Source organism: Bos taurus, chromosome 28 (assembly GCF_002263795.3).
Source record: "Bos taurus isolate L1 Dominette 01449 registration number 42190680 breed Hereford chromosome 28, ARS-UCD2.0, whole genome shotgun sequence".
Classification (NCBI taxonomy): domain Eukaryota; kingdom Metazoa; phylum Chordata; class Mammalia; order Artiodactyla; family Bovidae; genus Bos; species Bos taurus.
In genome coordinates this window covers 1,755,733-1,764,951 of record NC_037355.1, presented here as the reverse complement: position 1 = coordinate 1,764,951, position 9,219 = coordinate 1,755,733, and the positions used below count along the sequence as shown (strand labels likewise).

Sequence of the window (9,219 nt, the reverse complement as noted above, 5' to 3'; positions counted from 1 at the left end):
AGGGGGAAAATGGAGATCCCTTAATCCTTTACTTGAACAAGGTTTTGTCCCTCTTTGTCCTTGCCATGACTATTACCTTAAGGCGTTTACAAGAGGCAAAGACTGGCTATTTACTCTGTTTCTGTTGTAACTTCCTCTTCGGAGGGCAAACAGGAGTCTGATTATAAATGCTGTAACTGGATTTCAACCCATCTCTTGTTTCAGGAAATGCAAACAGGAGGCTACTTGTAGGTATCTAGCCTGAAGCCTACTTCTTCCTGTTCCATGAAATGCAAACTGGAGGCCAGTTGTAAATGTCTAACCTGGAGCTCATCTATCTCCTTCCTCAGATTCAACATAATTCCTATCAAAATCCCAATTGATAATTTTTGTCAAAATTCACAAGTTGATTCTAAAATTTGTATGGCAATGCAAAGGGATTCAGAATGGCCAAAAGCAATAGTGCAAAAGAACAAATTAGGAAGACTTATACTTTCTGAATTCAAATTTTACTACAAAGCTACAATAACCAAGACTGCGATACTGACATAATGATAGACATACACCTCTATGGAATAGAATTGAGAGTCTAGAAATAAATCTTTATGTTTATAGTCAATTGATTTTGACAAGGGTTCCAAGATCACTCAATGGAAAAAGAATAAACTTTTCACCAAATAGTACAGGGACAGTTGTATATCAAAAGGTGCTAAAGAATGAAGTTGTACCTCTTTCACACATAATTCATATAAACTAACTCAAAATGGATCATAAAACTAAATGAAGAGATAAAAATCATTAAATTCTTAGATGAAAATATAGTTAAGCAATCGTTTCTTAGATAAGATACCAAAAGCACAAGCAAAACAAGGACGCAATAGAAAAAAAAAAAAATAGATGAATTGGGGTTCGTAAAGATTAAAGACTCTATTCTAAAAAGGATAGCATCAAGAAAATGAACAGACAATCCATAGAAGGGGGGGAAATACTGTCAAGTCTATAAAGGACATGCATCTAGAATATATAAAGAATTCTTACCATCAACAGTAAAAAGATAACTAACCCAATAAAAAATGGACAAAGGATCCCTTTTTTTGTTTGTTTGTTTGTTTCAGTTCAGTTCAGTTCATTTCAGTTGCTCAGTCATGTCTGACTCTTTGCGACCCCATGAATCCCAGCACACCAGGCCTCCCTGTCCATCACCAACTCCCGGAGTTCACCCAGACTCACGTCCATCGAGTCCGTGATGCCATCCAGCCATCTCATCCTCTGTCATCCCCTTCTCCTCCTGCCCCCAATCCCTCCCAGCATGAGTCTTTTCTGATGAGTCAACTCTTCGCATGAGGTGGCCAAAGTACTGGAGTTTCAGCTTTAGCATCATTCCTTCCAAAGAAACCCCAGGGCTGATCTCCTTTAGAATGGACTAGTTGGATCTCCTTGCAGTCCAAGGGACTCTCAAGAGTCTTCTCCAACACCACAGTTCAAAAGCATCAATTCTTCGGCGCTCAGTCTTCTTCACAGTCCAACTCTCACATCCATACATGACTACTGGAAAAACCATAGCCTTGACTAGATGGACCTTTGTTGGCAAAGTAATGCCTCTGCTTTTTAATATGCTGTCTAGGTTGGTCATAACTTTCCTTCCAAGGAGTAAGCGTCTTTTAATTTCATGGCTGCAGTCACCATCTGCAGTGATTTTGGAGCCCAAAAAAATAAAGTCTGACACTGTTTCCACTGTTTTCCCATCTATTTGCCATGAAGTGATAGGACCAGATACCATGATCTTCGTTTTTTGAATGTTGAGCTTTAAGCCAACTTTTTCACTCTCCTCTTTCACTTTCATCAAGAGGCTTTTTAGTTCCTCTTCACTTTCTGCCATAAGGGTGGTGTCATCTGCATATCTGAGGTGATTGATATTTCTCCAGGCAATTTTGATTCCAGCTTGTGTTTCTTCCAGTCCAGCGTTTCTCATGATGTACTCAGCATTAAGTTAAATAAGCAGGGTGACAATATACAGCCTTGATGTACTCCTTTTCCTACTTGGAACCAGTCTGTTGTTCCATGTCCAGTTCTAACTGTTGCTTCCTGACCTGTATACAGATTTCTCAGGAGGCAGGTCAGGTGGTCTGGTATTCCTATCTCTTTCAGAATTTTCCACAGTTTATTGTGATCCACACAGTCAATTAGGGAAATGCAAATCAGAAGCACAATAAAGATACCACTTCAGCTTTCCGCGTCCCTCGCGGTGGGCGGCAGGCGGCGGGCGTCAGGACTGAGCCTTGCACTGGGATCCGAGGCTTTTCGGTCAACGGCTTCTTAGCGGGCCGCGCCGCAGCCTACCCGGCTCCTCGGTGGAGAGAAGATGGTGGGCCAGAACAGCGCCATCGCCACCGGAGTGTGCGGGGCCCTTTTCATCGGTTACTGCGTTTACTTCGTTTACTTCGACCGCAAGAGACGGAGTGACCCCAACTTCAAGAACAGGCTGCGAAAACGAAGAAAGAAACAAGTTTGCCAAGGAGAGAGCTGGGCTTTCCAAGTTACCTGACCTTAAAGATGCTGAAGCCGTTCAGAAATTCCTTCTAGAAGAAATACAGCTCGGTGAAAAATTACTAGCTCAAGGTGAATATGAGAAGGGTGTAGACCATCTGACAAATGCGATTGCTGTGTGTGGACAGCCACAGCAGTTACTGCAACTGTTGCAACAAACTCTTCCACCACCAGCGTTCCAGATGCTTCTGACTAAGTTCCCAGCAATTAGTCAGAGAACTGTAAGTGCTCAGAGCTTGGCTGAAGATGATGTGGAATGAGAAACAAATGTCAACATAATGATCTCAGTTAAAACATATTTTTAAAATCTTAACTCAGAAGATGATCAGCTCTGGGGGAGTAAGGGCAGATAAGCACATTATGGACTGGCCTCCACAGTGAAGTCTACCAAAGTTAATTTTTACTTTGTATAGATCCATTTGTCTGTTTTATTTATTTTTCCCAGTGAAAAGTGTATTTTGATAGAGAGCTTTTCATTTTATAAATACACTATGAATTACTGGGGGAAAAAAAAGGTATCACTTCAAACCCACCAGGATGACAGTGGTAAAGTAAAAATATATATATTTGGTCTTTGCCCTTGGTTTTTGGCCTACGGTTCCTAAACTCTTTGGAATTTCTTGAATGGTAAGAGCGTCTTTTGTTATTCAAAATGATGCCTTTTTGATCAGATCTGAATTTATGCCAATGAGGTGGCTCTTTGTGGGCCCTTCTCCATGGGGACTTGTTGACAGAGGAACCAACCAGATGATTAGAAAGTACACCCATGGCGGATTCATGTTGATGTATGGCAAAACCAATACAATATTGTAAAGTAATTAGCCTCCAATTAAAATAAATAAATTTAAATTAAAAAAAAAGAAAGTCAGAAATAACTTTCTAACCCTGGTCCTCTAGGGAAAGGAGATAGAGACTGAGTTCAAACACCAAAGGCCATTGATGTAGTCAGTTGTGCCTAGTCAATGAACTTTGATAAAAACACCGGAACAAAGAGGCTAAAAGAGCTCCGGACTCTGACCATGCTGACATGCTGGGAATGCGGCAAACCTAGAGAGGGCAGGGAAGCACTGCACCCCACTACCCCTGCCCTGTGCATCTCTTCCACTTGGCTGTTCCTAAGTTGATCCTTTAAAATAAAACTGTCATCATAAGTATAATGGTTTCCTGAGTTCTGGGTTATTTCAGCCAATTATTGTACCTGAGGTGAGGTCATGGGAAACCCCAAATTTGTAGTCACCACAGCAGAAATGTGAGTAGTCTGGTGACTCCATTTGCAGCTGGAGTGTGAAGTGGAAGCAATCTTGTGAGACTGAGCACTTAAACCTGTGGTATCTGTGCCAACTCCAGGTACTTAGTGTCAGAAGGTAATCGAATGGCAATGAAAGCAAGCAGGACTCTGTGGGGCTCTGCGTATGGAAGCCTTTCTTTGTCCTCAGTTTCTTGTTTGTAGAAAATATGTTTCATACAGACTCCATGACCTTCCCTGAGTTCCAAAGGGCAGGTTCAAACACTTGCTAATCAGGAAAGGGAGGGGATGTGGAGAGAAGAGAGGAGCAGTCAGGAAACAGTGGTACAGCTTGGGGTAGGGTCCTGGCTCCCCTGGCTTTAACAAAATATTGTTAAAGACACATAACAATATTTTTAGCTGTTTTGCAGATACTGAACCCCCCACCAAATGGAAGATAATAACTATTTGATGAAGCATTCTTTGTTCTATAGAGACGGTCACACAGTTCAAAAACCTTGAAAACCACAGAAGCCCATCACGAAACCACCTGATGCCAAATGATTTCTGAATTGAAGGGATGCAGTCTCTGCATGCACCCTGACCTTTATCAGCAATCCCACTCCTTGATTCTAAGACTCCTCACAAACCCCCTGGATTGGGACAGTTTTGAAAGTATCACCCCGCTGTGGCCCCACTCGCCTAGCAAAGCAGTAAAGTCATGTCAACTACAAATTGGCACGTGCCTGTCAATTACTAACAGGCACTTGCCAAGAGCATTTTCCAGTGACTGAACAACAATAAGGACATTTCCATCTGCCTGTGCTACTGCAGCTGCTGACCTTCAACATTCCCTGAAGGGAATTCACTGGGAGAGTGAGTCACTCTGTGCTCCAGGGAAACTGGTGGAATTGGTTTTTTCAGGAACTGATTTTGTGATCACAATCCTTGAATCTCCTCATATCTAGAAAAGCACTAAATCCCTTCATGGTAACATCAGCTCCTCATGACTAGCAGAAAACCTTTTGTAAAGTAAGTGTTTGATTGCATTGAACTCCCTCTTCACCAAAATCTTATAAATTGACTTTCCCCAAATGCCTCTTTGGGTCAGTCTCTCAAGCTATCAGAGGTGCTGTCTCCCAGTCTGCAGTCCTCATTTTGCCCCCAATAAAACTTAACTCCCAACTCTCACATAGCACATCTTTTTAGTTGACAGCTATTTTTCCTACTTCACCCAAACTCTTTCTCTGAGATTCAGTTCAGTGCCAGTGTACAGAGGCTGACTTTCAGTATCACGAGGACACCCAGTTGAAGTCAGAAAACTGATGATCTGGTTGTTGTTGCGGGGGGGCGGGTGGGGGGTGTTCTGTAATGAAAAAGACAATAGAAGTGTTGGTGAGGACATGGAGACGTTGGAGCATTTTACATCGCTGGTGGGGATGTAAACAGCGGAGCCACTTGGCAAAACAATCTGGCAGTTCCTCAAGATGTCCAACATGTTTACATATAACCCAGCAGTTCCGCTCCTGGGCGTATTTCTGAGAGAAATGAAAACACAAATCTACCAAAAACATTGTACATGTATGTTTGAGGCAGCATTATTCATAATAGCCAAAAAGTAGGAACAATCCAAGCATTCAACTGATAAAAGTAGCCTATTCATTCAATGGACTATTATTCGGCAATAAAAAGGAATGAATAACTGACACGTGTAACAACATGGATGAACCTCATAAACATCATGCACTTAAGCGAAAGAAGTCAGTTACAGAAGACCATATATTATATGATTCCATTTATATGCAGTGTCTATAGAGATAGGAAGTAGGTTAGTGGGCACCTAAGTCAGGGGATGTGGGGTGGGGGTGGGTGATGTTTGCGGACTATAAAATTAAATACAAAAGTCAATTTTTAATTTAACATTATTATTGGTAGTAAAACAATATAAATTTGGGGGATCATTTCAGCCACCACTCTTAATTATAATTTGACGTTTATTTCTCAGCTGCCCTGATGCTGATCAGAATTGCAGATGAAACCAACTGCTCCTTAGGAAGCTGTTTCAACCACTATGGACCTGTCTGGATGCAAGAAGGCTGTGATAAAGACACCTGATGTTTAGGATCACCTGTGTATGTCGTCCCCTCCTGTTTGAACCATATGTGATGACTTAACAGTCTCAGAAAACTCTTTCCTGAGTAGAACAATGTTGCTTCACATCTCAGAAGTCAAAGCAGTGAGCTCCAGTAAAAACACTCTTCTCAAAGCCACTTGACATTACATTTTCAGCTCAATTTCCTGAAGAATTATCAGAGCCATAGAATGGAGATAGTAATCATTCTCCTAGTCACCACGTAAGAGGTGAGAAGGCCCACTGTTTCTAAATACACAAGCATGAGCCTGAAACCATCTCACAATATCTCAGCTGCTTGATGATAAAAATCTGAAGTGGGGTTAGACAGAGGAAAGGAGTGGGACAAGGTGAGCCTGGGGCACTGCTATGCTGCAATCATGTGGGAAACACAGACAAGAAACAAGAATATGGCCCATTTCATCACATTTGGCAGACATGCTTCCCATGAGTAGAAGTATATCATTTTATAAAAATGAAATGCTATGGAAAATACAGTTCTGTAGCCTGTGTCTTTTACTTAGCAGTATGTTATGAAAATCTATTGATAGCATTTAAAAGGAGTCTGATCGTTGCAATGTATCCCTCCACATAATGATACCTTCATTTTACCCATCTTTCCTGGTTAGCTATTTAAGACTTCAGTTGGGTTTGGTCATTTTCTATGATAAACAAGTCTTCAGTGGAGCCCCAATATTCATGCTCCCAATGGTCCTTGCTGTCTTCTGGGGGCTGTTTTTACACCATAGGAAGAAGGGTACAATTCTTCTTCTAATGCTTAGCTGAAATAAAATTTTGTTCCAGAATTTTGGGGAACTAGTCAGGAATTCAGGCAAGATGTCTAAGAAATAGACACAGGAGCAAGTTTACCGAGAGCCAAACATGTTTCAGACACTTTATAAAAGGTCACATTCCAACTCCTTACTTTATAGAGGGGGATACTGAGATCCAGAGTAAACCACAGAGCTTCTTGCTTTATCTGACACTGAAACTCAAGGAAGCATGAAGGTGTGAGAGCCATGGGCAGGGGGGAGATCGCTGGAGGCCCGAGGGCTTAAGGCAGCTGTGGCCGAGTCATAGCCCTATGACTCTCCTGGAGATGCTGGGACCCCTGGAGGGCTCTGCCGCACTCCCAGATGGACTCTGCAATGTGTTTGTATGCTTGTGTATGTGATGAAATGTTTCTAAATGAAGATAGTTTTTGCTCCTTTTCTTAAGACGAGTCCTCCTCATTGTTTCTGCACCAACCTCCATAAACCTCACAGAGGTGCTAGAGTCAATACTGTTTACAGTGGCGGGGCTGGGGGTGGGGCGGGGGGGAGGCTGTGGTCCGAGACTGGGCTGCAGGAAAGTGGAAAGTGAAAGTGAAGGTCACTCAGTCGTGTCCAACTCTTTGTGACCCAACCAAGGGATTGAACCCAGATCTCCTGCATTGCAGGCAGATTTTTTACCAGCTGAGCCACAGGGGAAGCCCAAGAATACTGGAGTGGTATCCCTTCTCCAGGGGATCTTCTCGACACAGGAATCAAAGCAGGGTCTCATGCATTACAGGTGGATTCTTTGCCAGCTGAGGTACGAGGGAAGCCTGGGGGTACCCCTCAAAGAGGCACTGTGTTCACCCTTCTGGTCTAGATCACAATCTTTTCTGTCCGGGCCTCCTCAGCAAAGGGCCTGCAAACATTCAAGTTCTGTCTTGTTACAGACTCTCCCAGCGGTTCACAGCCAGCTGTGAGGACAGACTCCACACACTTTTGAAAAGAACCCAGGCTGCCACCAGAACCCTTTTCTAAGGGAGCTGGGCTACTATGCCTGAATCCCACAGTAAATAAAGGGTTGAGAAGAAAAGAATTTTTAACGTCACATTACCAAAACTCCTGGCCCCCAGATGGCTGATGCTAACAGGTAAGGTCAATCCAGGTAACAGTCCTGGAGGTCTGTTCTCTTAAGAAACACAGACATCTCTATGATGCTCCTTAACCGGCCATGAAAAAGTTACCCTTTTAGCCTCTTATAGTTAGAGATTGTCATCAATTGTTTGAGAAGACGTTAGGTTGTGGTTTGGAAAGATTTCTGAAGTCAAATGAAAATAATTACAATTGACTGTACAATTGAAATAAACAGAGATTTCATGTTTAACCATGTCGACTAAAAAAAGATGTACAACTTGAGAGTTGTGAGTTAAGTTTTATTTGGGGCAAAATGAGGACCACAGCCCAGGAGGCAGCATCTCAGATAGCTCTGAGAGACTGCTCCAAAGAGGCAGTGGGGGAAAGACAATATATAAGGTTTTGGTAAAAGGGGAATTCAATACCATGAAACATTCATTTTACAAATGGTTTTTGTTAGTCATGAGGATCTGATGTCACCATGAAGGGATTTAGTGCTTCTCTAGATATGAGGAGATGCAAGGATTGAGATCATAAAATCTGTTCCTAAAAACATCCAACTATATAAAGACCCATCCCACCAGATTCCCTGGAGCACAGAGCACCTCACTCCAGCCTGAACTCCCTCAGGGGGTGTTGAAGGTCCACAGCTATAGCAGCTTGGGGTTCAGTCTCCATAGAGGCAGATGGCAAATGCCTTTGTTGTCCAGTCGTTGGTAATGCTCTTGGTAAGTGCCAATTTGTAATGGACAACTGACATGCTTTCCCTACATTTTACGCCTGATGTAATTCCACCAACCTTCACTGTTTCAGTCCACACTCCAGTGTGACAGAGCCTTGTACTGGGTGCTCACCAATCCTCTGGAGGCAGTGCTTCTCTCCTTGTATCTATAGGGTATGAACAGGGCTGTCTTCCAAGGGAGCTGGTTTTGGGGTGCAGGTAGACGGAGGAAGCCAGGGCTTCCCGGGGCCACAGCACAGCCTGGAGAGTCAGGTCTGATCCCTGCTTTCACAGATGGGCCATGAGTGGGCACTCAGCAAGGGGATTTCCCTGAGGTTACCTAGCTCTCAGGACCAGAGCTAAACAATTAAGTTTTAATGAGCCTGACTACAAAGCCCGCATATGTCCACTCTCTTACAGCTAATAAGAGACTTCCCTGGTAGCTCAGATGGTAAAGCGTCTGTCTACAATGCAGGAGACCTGGATTCCATCCCTGGGTTGGGAAGATCGGCTGGAGAAGGAAATGGCAATCCACTCTAGTACTACTGACTGGAAAATCCCACTGACAGAGGAGCCTGGTAGGCTACAGTCCATGGGGTTGCAAAAAGTCGGACACGACTGAATGACTTCACTTTCACTTAAGGACAGAATCAAATCTGACTTTTGGAACTTTCTCCCTCTCCTCCCCAAACACTGAGACCCACCACTCCAAGCCACTGGCCACACTCAC

General features: G+C 43.2%; 1 pseudogene; it reads left to right on the top strand.

The window, feature by feature from the left end:
• The first annotated feature begins 2,206 nt into the window (after positions 1–2,206).
• On the top strand, positions 2,207–3,034 carry LOC783687 (mitochondrial import receptor subunit TOM20 homolog; annotated as a pseudogene).
• Positions 3,035–9,219: the final 6,185 nt, after the last annotated feature.